This window comes from Elaeis guineensis, chromosome 1 (assembly GCF_000442705.2).
Source record: "Elaeis guineensis isolate ETL-2024a chromosome 1, EG11, whole genome shotgun sequence".
Classification (NCBI taxonomy): Eukaryota; Viridiplantae; Streptophyta; class Magnoliopsida; order Arecales; family Arecaceae; genus Elaeis; species Elaeis guineensis.
Genome location: NC_025993.2, coordinates 161,203,008 through 161,216,732, shown reverse-complemented (window position 1 = coordinate 161,216,732; position 13,725 = coordinate 161,203,008). Strand labels below are relative to the sequence as shown.

Sequence of the window (13,725 nt, the reverse complement as noted above, 5' to 3'; positions counted from 1 at the left end):
CCTCTAGATCCCAATACTTCAACAAATCCACCAACCAAATCCATGCCATCATCGTCTTGATGGTTGCTTTCAAGGCTTCGGAAAAATCATCCAGCCATCACATCAAATTGAGAATCGACCCATTAACAATGCAAGACCCCATTATGAGCATAGTAGCCTTGTTGTTTTATTATCGAGCTTAAACACAAAGAAAGCCATTAACCATGTCAAGTATGGTTTAGTAAGCTTGCTCAATTGGACCTGAAAGCTCTACCATCGGCAAAGACGGACCGAGGAATTTGCCAAACAAAGCATGTTGCCAATGCGCACGACTACGTTGAAGGATTGCAGGTCAATGATCACTTGATCAATGGTTGTTTGCTTTAATTTCTATAATAACTGGCCATAGGAACTAGAGAAATGCCACCTTTGATCACCTGAGCGCTGAGCCCAAGAGCTCGATTCGATCGGCCCATGATGTGAGCTTGGGAGCCCCAGAACTCCGGCATCCCTATCCCCCCTAGAACTAGGGTTAGGGTTTGTACATTAGACATTTATTCCTATCTCGCAAGATCCCCGATGATGATTCCGTTGCCCTTCGCTTGGTTGCCTTCTTGGAAGACATGACTGTTGTTGGTCGCCCCTTCCCGATCACTGCACGCCTCCACTTTCCTCGCGCCCCCTCGAGCAATCTCTGTAGCCGTTAGAATTATGGTGCACTAGAAGAAAAGCTACATAAATTAACATGACAGACCTTTCAAAATTCAAGATTCGTGCAAGTGCAAGCTGCACACGTGTCATTTCAAGCAACCTTTGTTTTGAATGTGATCATGTAAATGAGCCAGATCTAGGCTGAGAATACTAAAAATTCTCCGTATGGTTGGCCTGATAAATTTATAATGCCTTTTTGAAAAAAAAAAAGGAAAAAAAAGAAACAAATCAGTAGATGCTCTCTCTTCCCATGCGTTTCTACTTGCAACCTGAGTCCATTTCCACCTTTTCCACTTCTCCAGGGGCCTGATAAATCCCTACTTCTCCGTCATGTTGCTAATTTTGGTTGATCTGCACACTTACCCCTGAAGACCTGGGCTAACCCAGGGACCTTTTCTCCTTCCAACTCAACTGAAGCAGCCCCTCCTGCAACCTCCTCGGCCCAACTTGTCTTCAAGGCAAACATATTTTAATGCTAAAGAATCTACAACTGTTCCTCCAAATCATAGGCAGGAACACTGCTTCAGCCACCATGAACGAAACGTTGTTCTCCTCAAATCCTTGACGGTGATGGTCTCCGTGTTCCTTCCTTAAATTTACCAGGAATAAACGAGGAACAAGGCAAGCGCATGCCCACGATAACAGGAGATTACTAAACAAGAAGGGAATTCACCAATTTTTTGTTAAGAAAAAAAAAAAAAAACGTATAGCTTAGAAGGCCCTGTACATAAAGACTGCTTGGATGAGCATTTTACGGGGAAAAAAATCCAGTCACCTTACACATACGACAGGAAAATCAACCAAATCTCAACTAATTTCAAAACATTTGCAGCGAACTGGGTTCGAGTAAGCTAGAGTTATAACTTGCCAATGGATTTATGGACCGGCAAAGCAACAGGTTAGCTGGTTAGCACAGTAATTGTAATCTTTGAGGCACTCGAGAAGCAAAGATGGGAACCGTAAAAAGACGAGCATGCGAACACAGAAAAAACAAAAGAAGAAACATCATTATTTCTAGGATATACCACAAGCTTGCAGCTTATTGGCTTTCTCCAAAACATTCACATTACGATAACGGTTTTCAATGGACCATGAGAGACTGGGACACCCACAACAGCTTTTCAATCATCACCAGGCTAATGATATAGAGTGATTCGATCCTTGTTCAAGAGATCAGAATTGCGATAACATTCAACACTGTCAATAAGGCTCTCCTCAAGCCTCCACATTCCCATCCCAACATCTTTAATTTCTCTGAAGTCACCAGGCTACCTTCATCTCCCTCAACAAAACTGCCATCAAAATATTCAAGATCAAAGAACTTACTAAAGACAACCAGTTGGTAATTCCAAAAAGCATTTTGCATTGGGCTTTGCCAACACCTCCCCGCCACCCCGCACCACCCCCCCAACCCCCCCAAAAAAAAAGGTAATTAGTTGGTAATGAAGGCTTACGTTTTAGGGTAATTATAGTTGGGATAGATGCTCTTAAGCATGTCCACCAGGTCATGAAATTTTATCATGTGAGAGGTACAAATGTAGCGTTCGGATGCTTCTGGTTTCCCATGTACCAGAAGCAGTGCATCAACTACATCTCTGACATCCACAAAGTTGTGGCGTTTGTTCTCCACGGACTCACGAGCTCCTGCAAAAAATTATAGAAAAAAAGTGAACAGCAAAACCTAGTATCTAAATAAACGGCATGCTTAAGCACTTTGTCAGTCATTCCTTGAGTAGATAATTAGTATCTAGCCTGAAACCGGTTGTTGAAGTCATGGAAAATAGAAGCACAGATTGATGCAGGTGGCAAGATCACAGAGGACCAGCAGGAACAGAGAAGACCAATGTTCTAGTTCTTTTCGTTTTCTTTTTTTTGAATTAAAATACCAAGTTTTTTTATACTTGTCTAACTGAAACTTGCCATTGTAATGAATGGAGACTGGCAAGTGCTAATTGAACTTCTCCTTCTCTCTTCTTTTTTTCGGATGTGTTTCCTTCGTTTTTCTAGAATATGCCCAGAAAGATAGCATACAAAGAGGAAGAGATCCATTGAACAGGGGAGTTTATCTATGAATAACCCAAAATAATTTAAATTAGTTCTTTTCTGACCCATGTCAATCAATAAACCAAAATGAGATTTTTGGTGAAAATGGATGAAATAATGGTATAGCAATCTGAGATTTAATAGCCATAAAGGCATGTAGGCAAAAGTGGAGATGGGCAAGAAGAACTACTTATGTCAAGCATCATTATAGTTTTATCAATGTAATTGAAAAGAAAATGGCTCTTGGTTCATGTTTTGAACTCATCAGAGAACACCAGAATGAAAAAATTTAAGATTACAAGGTTAAGGGAATGAAAATTAGTTTCCGGTTGTACAAAAGCTGAGAGTTCAGCAAGCATCAAACTTTTTGGATTGCAATGCACCAGATGGAATCAAACCAAAGTGATGTTTTGACCAATAGCAGAATGGTAAGAGAACATGTTTGATGAAAGGTATAATAAACAGCGGGTGTTGAAGATTTGTCCTTTGACAAGCTCTTAAAAAAACAATGCATAATGTTAATGTCAGTAGATGACATAAGCTTCACTACCAATGTACGGTACGAATATCAGAGGGTAGATAAGGCCAGCTTGTTCTTGGTTTATCATGGCATCAATATATGATATTCTTTCAGATATATGTAACAAAATGAGATAGAAATGAAATGGAAAAACTGACCTTTCAAAAGATTGATGAGAAACAAGCTGCTAGAATTCACAGTGGGTTGCAGCAATGGTCCAATAACCAAGCATGGGCAGACAGTTCAACATCAAGTCCATGTTTCTCGCATATTCCAGTGCCTCACGTTCTGCCAGTGTCTTAGAAAGGCAATACCAGTTCTGGCAACATTATGAAATGGAGACTATACTTAGTTCCGGGGAGCCAACGGACAAAGTACTTTGATATACCTTGTAAGACAACTAAAGTATTTCCATCAAATAGTTAAACTATTGAAGGAAATTAAGTTCTACCATATAAAGTGAATGGAAGCTGATATATAAGCACAATTTGTGGTCAGATTTACTTCATACCTTCCTGCATGATGCAGACCTGCCATCTAGCAGGCATGCTGAGTATACAACATATGAATCTTGCAATTCATTTACCCAGAAGATTAGTCGGATACAACTTAAATCCATAGGCAAACTTTTAAAATCGTCTTAGAGAGCTAATGTGCAAGAAAGTTGCCTTACAGCTATGTGTGTGAGAATATACTAAGTCAAAGCATGATAAAAAGTAATGGTGATATACCCCGTCAATGCTCCATCAAGTACAAAAATAACAACTAACCATCACATGCCACACTTGTTTCTAAAAAACTACTGGTCTGCTTTATTGAGCCATGAGAACTTCCACAACATGAACAGGCTTCTACTTCAAAAGCTCCATATGGTAGCACATGACACACTGTTAATTCCATTGCAGTCAAAACAGCTCGGAGTTGCTTTGCTGCTCTTCCTGAGCCATATCACGTCAAAACTTAAGTTTTGGAGCCATATAGGGGTTAGAAGTTAGAAACTTTGGAGAAATCTGAAGTTTAAGCCCAAAGAAATTAACTAAGTTTAAATGAAGGAAACATTTAAACTTTGTGATAGCTTGGGTGCTTAGGAACGCATTAAACATCAGTTAAGTCCTCATGATCAGTTTTTATATACAAATAATGTATAAGTTGAAGGACCTAAAAACCCCTTCATTTTGCTATCCCACGTCAAAAGCACCTACTGTCTATAGGTATGTACGTGTGCTTGCGTTAATAAGCATTTGTTGAATTGACCCATATGAAGACATTTTGAAGGTTCACTTGAAGCACCTTAGGAAGGAAGCTTATGAAATATTTAAATGCTCCATACTATGTACCAGTCTAGGACTTTGAAGTGAGAATTGCATATGAAGTTTTTAGGTTCTAAAGTTTTTCTATACTCTCAAACCATGAGTTCTTCACAAGCTAATTACAAATTTAACTGTATAAAAAAAGCATCATTAGTCCACCTTTCCCTGCAGAAGCGCAGAGGGGGGAACATCCTTAACCAACTCATTTTTTTTCTCTTAAATCTAGTGATACATTAGTCGATTGCAACATTTCAAGTTCATAACATAACAGCTAGTATGCTTCATACATCTGAAGCACCCAGTTTTCTGCTGCAATAACGAACATGCTCTGATACTTGCTGCTGCGTATGTCATAATTAGTGAGAATACTTATTGTGCTATTGTGTAATACATACCATTCACCTTCTCATGATGGAAAACTTATATTTCATATACCAAACTATGCATATGGACTCAGTGTACTACGTATTTTACTGGGACTAGCTCCAGCTTGCAATAAAAATAAAGTACGCCAGATAAGAAAATAAACATAAGAAACTTCCTGCTAAAATAATTCCAATCTAAGAATCAACTCAACTTCTCTAGAGATTCTAGCCATGTCAGACTATAACCTGAAATATACAAATTTTCAAGGAATATTGCCATTTAAGGTTGATCTCCATATTGAGGTCCATCCTCGTACATAACAAAATAGAAAGGGATTAGGAGTCTTGTAGTAGACTTAGATGCCTGCATTGTGTTTGGTCTTTTCCCTTCGTTTATTCCTCCTTAGAAAAAGGAGCCACTTCGATGCCTCCTATTGCAACTTAACATAGTTTTTTGCACCTAGAAAGGTAGCTAGCTATTTCATCTTATGTGTTAGCAGGAATCTATATCATCTTACATCCCAACAGAATTTAATTGGACTTCAAAATCAAAGATAAAACAAAGAAAATATGCAATAACCAGAAAGCCAACAAATTGATAAAAAACGAAGAGATCTGTTCATAATAACCAATGTGATTCAAGCGCAAAACAGTAAGCTACTGATATCACTAAATGATGTGGAAATAAAGCGCAATTTATGTGACTCCAAGTTCTTGATTATATAGCATTATGCATATGTCTTATTTCAATCACCTCTGTTGTCCTGCAGTACTCATTGTCCGACCAGCAACTCTCATCCTTCACTGTGTCCTTAGGCCAATTTGGAATCATCATGACAGCAGCAACCAATGACACCACAACCACTCATTTAACTTTTGCCTCATAGCATGCCTTGAGCACATTTAGAGTGCCTGTTACAGCAGGAGTAATTACTTCTACCTGCAAAGTAGTAACATTTGCATAAGATGGGGAAAAAAATGCATACTACATGCCCAGTTCTTTCCTGATTGATGGCATAGGAAAGCCAAACATATGAAAAGGTCTAAATATAAACATCACTGCCTTCCACTTACAGCTGCAACCATACATCATGGAAGACAGCCGATTAGAGGAGATCATAATCTACAGAAAACATAATCCTATTCATTTAATATTTCTATACCCTTAAACCCTTTCCATTTAGTCGTAAGCCTTGATGAGTAAGCAAGTCATAGAAGTTTACCAACTTTGTCTTACTGTCACATGAACAACAAACAGGTACATGACATCCAGCACTTATACAACATTGGCCATGATCATGATAAATATAAGATTACTCACAATATGCTCACAAGCATTTCGTATCTAATTATGTCAAAGCATCCTGAAAGATAGAGAACTGCCTGGGAATCTTGCCTCTGGGTTGGGCACTTTGATTGCAGGAACAGGACTAGCAACGTGGAATACTCCTTCACATCCAGCAATAGCTGATGCTACAGCATTGTAGTCAAGCAAATCTGCCTTAAAGAGTTGCAAGTTTTCAGAGGCATTCTCCAACTTCTTCAAATGAGCATTCTTTTCATCACCTGATGCCAAATTTAGCAGGTTTCAGAACATGTTATGAATCAGATTAAACGAGATAAGATGCAATAGGTTCATTCATTCAAAAGTATAGAGCTAACAATAAAGATTCACTCTTCCAGCCACTGGGAAAACACGAACCAAAGATAAGTTTCTACGTGCAGTAAGATCCCTAAGACCCTAAAGCTACGGGCTTATAGAGGATCTTTCTAACGTTAAGTTCTAATTCACGAAAACAACAAAATAGTCAAGAAACCAGCTCTGTTAGACAAAACAATCATCAATGAACTCTCATGCAAGCTGTTGCGGCCAACTCTCCACCGCCTGTTGCCGGAAACAAGCATCTGCAAAATAGCGTCTACATAGATTGGATTGGTGTCCGGTGGGGACTCTTCGATGCTTAAGTCAGAGAGAGAAGTTGGTGAACAGTATTTTGAATGTTTAGAATAGCAGAGCTCTCACCAGAAGTGGCCTACCGGTGCTGTTCACTTACCTCCTTTTTATAGATGAGGATCTTGTAATCGTCGGACGTGGTCCCTTATTTTATGGCACTAAATTATCGGGCTATAATAACGTAGTGGGTCATTAATTTTCACTAATTGCATCGTGATATGTGGCGGATAACCGTTCGTGACGGTTATGACATGCTAATCAGATCAACCGACCCATACGTCGGTAGTAGGCGTGGCTGTCGGTTGATAATTCTGTCATACCGTCAGCTCAAGTCATCCGCTATTTACCAATAGTAGCCAAACACTAATCGGTCACTGGCTATAAGTCGGTGAAGTTTGTTCAATCGGTTGATGAAGAGTCAGAACTGTCAGCTTGGCCGATGATCCATCGGAGTTGCATGTTCGGTCAGTCGGCTATTGCCGAGTCAGAGTCGGGAGTCGGTTTGCCTGAGTCGGGAATCGGTCGGTTTATCTCAACAGTTGCCCCCACTCTTAAGTCCAATAATGGGTTGGTATGTATATTGCCACGTGGTTAATCACATTGGACGATGGGAGTTATTGCCTGTCATGTCGAACTCTGATTCTGCAATCTCCTTCCTTGGGATACGGACGATTGGCTTCTTTGTCATTTTTAAACTGCCACATTGACAGGACGATTTGGTGTCAGTTGTCAGTGTCAGACATCATTTCAGAAAGGCAAATCGGCACCGGACGATTTGCTTCTGACAAGTAGATCTTTGCCACATGTCTGCATATTATTGGGTCGAAGCTGTTCACACGGATGAAGGTGATGTGGCTTGATCTACGAACAGGTGCATTGAACCATCCGACCGATGGTTGGTCTGAATGTTGCCACGTGTCGTCATCTGGTGAGTCCTCGGTTTGACTGCTTTCATCTCGTCTGTTGGGAGATCCTATATATAAAGGGTCACCTTCAACCAAATTTTTACTTTCCATTTTGTCTTTTCTAGTGTGGAAACTCTGCCAGACGGTCGCCCCAGTGTTCCCATCCTTTTCAGGTTTAGTTGTTTGTTCTTAAGTTCTTCCTCCCTTTTTGAGTTTCTTTGGGATTTTTTTTCTTATGGCTAGGACTTTTTCTTTTCGGGATGGTCAGTCGGAGAATCTGACTGACGAATCCCAGTCGGATCTGAAAGTGGAGACTTCTTCACTTTCAAAATCGAATGTTGAGCGGCTCCGGGAGCAATATCGCATCCCGGAGCAGTATCAGATTTTCATCCCTGGGACCAATGGTCGGATGAATAGCCCTCCTTCGAGCCAGGTGGCCTTCTATGTCGAAGATCTTTGGGCGGATCTTCAATTTTTGATTCCAGAGTTCGTCCGAAATATTTTGGATTATTACAGTCTTTATCTGGTTCAGCTGGCACCGAACTCGGTTCGACTGATTATTACCTTTGCCTTGTTGTGTCGGATGCTGCCAACCGAATCTTGTCCTTCTCTTTTCTAAATTTTCTTCATACTCCGATCTCATCCTAAGGCCTGAGGGTAGTGATTTTTCAACCTTTGAAAAGGCCTTTCCTTCATTATCGATCTTCCATCATCCATTCATGGATGGAAGAACCAGTTCTTCTTCTTCCTTGGGATTTTTCTTTTCGTTGGAGTGATCTACGAACCGATCCCAATGACAATAGCCGAGTGGAGGTCGGCGACCGAGAGGACTTCCACAAGCTGAAGGACATGGCGGTCCCAGCGTGGAAGGAGCTTGTGACCGAACAGGTTCTTTATGACGCCGGCCTTAGTTCTGCCGCCTGTTTAGGTATAGTATAGTCGTTTATTTTTTATTTCACTTATTTTTTGAGTTGTAGTGACTCTTGTCGTAATTGTAGCCATGTAGCTGAGGGTGCGAGTGTTTGGCGTCGACATTCGTCAGTACGCGGCTAGGAAGAGAGCAGCATCTGAGGCTGGATCTTCGCGACCGCTGAAGAGGCGTCAGGCTTGGGTGCAAGCTCGGGCGGCAACTCCGACCCCAATTCCAGTTGCTGCTTTGATGCCGACAGAGGGGCCCGATGCGCCAGCTGGATTAGCTCCTGAGCCGGTTCTGGTGCTGTCAGCTTTGACAGCGCTCCCTACCGCACCGTCCGAAGATACGGCGGCTAGGGAAACTACTGAAGCATCATCGGTAGTTCCCTCTATTGAAGAGGTTTGAGTCGAGGCAAGAGAATCTGAACAATCTGCTACTGCGCCAGTCGCTCCTTCAGTCGGGGCGCAATCGAGCTCAAGCTTCTCCTCACTTTCAAACATGGGGTTGTCGACAGGGGACCGAAGAAAGGCCTCGATGACTTCGATGGAAGATGCGGTGTCGGAGGGCCGCATAATTTACTTCAACTTTCAAGTGCCAAGTGACGAATCAGCCCTGGCCAATCCGACGTTGGCTAGTCGACTGTGCCGAGTCACCCTTCTTCCGATTAATCAGGAGCGTTGGAAGAAGCGATCAGTAGTCGAGATGCTCTCATCCTTCTATCTGACGGTGATTGGGGTAATTCTCTTCTTTTTCTTTTCTTCTTTCTTTTTTTAATTTAAAAATTGACCTATCTTTTATCTGCAGTTAATTCACAATATGATTGACTTGGAAGCTGGCTATTCAAAGTTTGGCGACATCCGCAAGTTGCGGATGGATAAGGTGGCAGCCGTCGAAGTTGAGAAAGCGACTGCACTTGAACAACTAAAGTCGGTAGCGGAGCAGGAAGCCAAGCTTCAAAAGGAGGTTTTCCACCTAGCTGATGACTTAGCATCCTCGGGGGCTGAACTTAATTTGGCTCGCAAGGCTATCTTGGCTCTGAGTCACAAGTCAAGAGCAAAAAGCATTCTATTCACCGGCTTCGACGAGAATGAGATGGGTGCATCGAAGAACTCGTAGCCGAGCATGGTCGTCATCGGGCCAGCCTGGAAAGGCTGGCACTGGTCGAAGAGGAGTCAACCTCCGCACGAGCCGATGCTGACTTGGCGAAGGCAGAAGCGGAGTCATTGAGGGAGGCATTGAGTCGGATGATCGAGGACTTTCGAGGTTTGAAAGAATATAAGGAGGAGATCCTCGAAAATAGGTTCACTTCATACTGTGTCGGGTATGAAGATGGTCGGAATGCAGTCAAAAAATTATATCCGAACCTAGACTTGAGCAGCATCATTCTTCCTGGGTCAGAAGAGGGAGATGCAGAAGAAGAAGCCGTGCCAACTCAGAATGGGACACCGATTGTGCCTGTTGATCGAGCCGCCAAGTCTGCACCGGAACAAAGGAACAGGGATGGCGACGAAGATTAGTTGGTGTGTTTTATTTTTTTCTTTTTCTTTTGTTTAGTCAGATACTTGTAATTGAGCTTCGATCCAATTTTGTACCTTCTTTTTGACAATGAATGAAAGACATTTTTCTTTGACATTTAAACTGTTTGTGTGGAATGTTAAGTCTGCAATATCTGCAGTGTAAAGTAGCTACCGAATGTTAATCAGTCATCCGATCATTCAGTAGGACTTGTAGAGTATCTGTTAGTCGAGTAGTCTTAGACATACTTAATAATTAGGATAACGATGGTAAGTCAAATATCCAATACCCGATGCTTGGTCGGGTTTATACGTCGAGTCATTCGATAATAGGTGGCAAGCGAAATCCTTTGACTGGCTGTAGCCATATCGATATAATTTCAATCCGATCTTGATTGTTTTGGTATTTTGTTCCACTTACTATGGAGTCGGCGTATTGATCTTTCGACCATGGTCAGCTTTTATAGTGAAAAGTCTTTATATTTGATGTCGGTCTAAGATCGTAGTCAGGATGTCGATTTTCGTTGATTGTTCGGCTTTTTCAGTGAAAGCCGATATATAGCCAGAAGTTGATAGGAATTGACTAAGACTCACGATTCTGAAATTCTGTATTGCATTCCAAGTAGTGTGTACATGAATGACTTTATTGGTAATACATCTTCAGATTATCGACATTCCATGTTCGAGAAATTACGGACCCGTCAAGGATTTCTAGCCGATAGGCACCTGATCTGAGTGTCTCGGATATTTTGTAAGATCCTTTCCAATTTAGAGATAGCTTTTCTTGATCCAAAGGTTTTGAGATTTTCACTTTTCTCAAGACTAAATCTTCTGGCCGAAAGACCTTCGGCTTAACCCTAGCGTTATAGTATCAGACTATTCTTTGCCGATATGTAGCCATGCGGACCTGAGCCTGATGTCGGAGTTCTGGAAGGAGATCTAGGTTAGCTCTCCGACATTCAGAATTACTCGGCTTACTGTATTGTTCCATCCTGGTCGATGGTAGTCCGATCTCGAGCGGGATCATTGCTTCTGTCCCATAAGCTAAATTGAAGGAGGATTCTCCAGTCAGTATGCGGGGAGTCATTCGATACGCCTATAGGATCGGATATAGTTCTTCCACTCAGAGATTTTTAACTTCATTCAATCAGATCTTGAGCCCATGTAAGATTGTTCGGTTGGTTACCTCCACCTCTCCATTCGATTATGGATGGCTGACTGACGTGAGTTTGTGTGTGATATGAAACTTTGCATAGAATTTTCTGAAATTTTGATTGTCGAATTGTCGACCATTGTCGGTAATGATGGCGTGTGATAAATCGAATCTGCAGATGATGGATTTTTAAATGAAGTCTTCTATCTTGCTTTCAGTGATTTGTACCAGAGGTTCAGTTTCTATCCATTTGGTAATATAGTCGATGGTGATCACTATGAATTTTTTCTGACCAGATGTTGGAGAAAAAAGATCAAGTATGTCGATTCTCTATTATGCAAAGGACCATCGTGCTACAATCGATGTCAGCTGACTAGCCGGTTGATATTGTATATTTGCATACTTTTGACATGGTTCACATCTTTGGACGAGTTCAGCTGTATTTTTTTTCATGGTGGGTCAATAAAATCTTTGTTGCAAGGCTTTATATGCAAGAGATTTACCTTCCAAGTGATTTTCACAACTTTCTTCACGTACTTCTCTAAGCGCATAGTCGACATCTGTAGGTGTAGGTCCCAAACACTTTAGCAAGGGAAGAAAGAATGATCTTTTGTAGAGATGACTATCGATCATCACATATTGAGAGGCCGTCCATCGGAGTCGCTTAGCTTCTGAGGGGTCTGTAGGAAGGACTTTGCCGGTTAAGTATCGGACGATCGAATCCATCCAGCTTGGTTCGATAGTGAGCTACAATACTTCCTCAACCTTGTCGATACTTGGTTGTTCGAGGTATTCAACGAATGTCCGACCCAGCGAGTTGAAAGCGGTAGTTGCCAATCGTGAAAGTATGTCGGTCCGAGCATTTTCAGTTCTGGGTATCTGAAAGATCTTGAAATATTTCAAGCTCACGGTAAGATCTTTTACCTTCTGAAGGTGCTTCATCGTAATGGAGTCTCGAACTTCAAATTCATCCTTGACCTGTCCAGTAATCAGTTGTGAGTCGGTGAAGACCTTCAACTATCGATCTCAAACTCTTTGGCTATCTTCAAGCTGGCTAGGAGTGCTTCATATTCGACCTGATTATTCGAAGCTTTAAAGTTGAACCGAAGGGCATATTCAGTGACTATCCCTTCAAAATTTGTGAGTATGAGGCCGGCTCCACTACCTTGTGCGTTAGATGCTCCATCGGTGTGCAGCACCCAAGTCGACCCTAGGTCGGAATCTGGAGTCATAATCTGCTTTATTGCATTATCATCTGTATCTTCTGACTTATTATCGGATATTGTACATTCTGCGATGAAGTCGGCTAGAACTTACGCTTTCATGGACGGTCGTGGGCGATATTGTATATCAAATTCGTCAAGCTTTACGATCCACTTCACTATCCGACCTGACGTATCAGGTCGATGCAAGATCACTTTCAATGACTGATCTGTCAAGACCACAATCAGATGTGCTTGAAAGTATGGATGAAGTCATTGTACCGATATAATTAGAGCGTAGATCATTTTCTCCACTTTTGAATATCAAACTTCAGCATTGTGGAGTACTTTACTAGTGTAATAGATCAGTCGATGGATTCAATTTTTATCCTTCTGAACGAGTATCGAACTAACCACTTCTGTTGAAGTCGTCAAGTAGAGATACAGTATCTCTCTGACCTTCGATTTTGTAAGCAAAGGTGGAGAAGTCAAGTATTTTTTCAGATCTTCAAAGGACTGTCAGAATTCATCCGACCATGAGAAGTCCTTCATCTACTGTAGAGTCTTGAAAAATGGCAAGCATCTCTCGAACGACCTAGAAATGAATCGGCTGAGTGCGGCGATCCTTCCGTTGAGTTACTATATCTTTTTCTTTGAGCTCGAATGTTTCATGTCGATGATGGTCTTTATCTTTTCAAGATTAGCCTTGATTTTTCGTTGTGAAATAAGAAATCCAAAAAATTTCTCAGAGATTACTCCGAACGCACACTTGGTTGGGTTTAACTTCATCTAATGTCATCGAAGCATGCCAAAGGCTTTCTCCAAATTCTGAATATGATATGAAGTTTGGAGACTCTTCACCAGTATGTTGTCCATGTATACTTCCATATTTCGTTCGATTTGTGCCTTTAAGATCTTATTGATGAGCCGTTGATAGGTAGCTCCGATATTTTTCAGACCGAAAGGTATTACTCTGTAGCAGTATATGCCTTTGTCGGTTACAAAAGCTATATACTCTTCATCTTCTGGTACCATTCGGATCTGATTATATCCGATGAAAGCATCTATGAAACTCAGAAGTCGATGGTTAGAAGTCGTATCAACCAGTTGGATCAATTTTTGACAATGGAAAACTATTTTTCGGATAAGCTTCATT

At 41.3% G+C, this 13,725-nt stretch overlaps 1 pseudogene; it reads right to left on the bottom strand.

Moving 5' to 3' along the window:
• Positions 1-1,775: 1,775 nt before the first annotated feature.
• LOC109505476 (cinnamoyl-CoA reductase 1-like) lies at positions 1,776-7,570 on the bottom strand (annotated as a pseudogene).
• Positions 7,571-13,725: the final 6,155 nt, after the last annotated feature.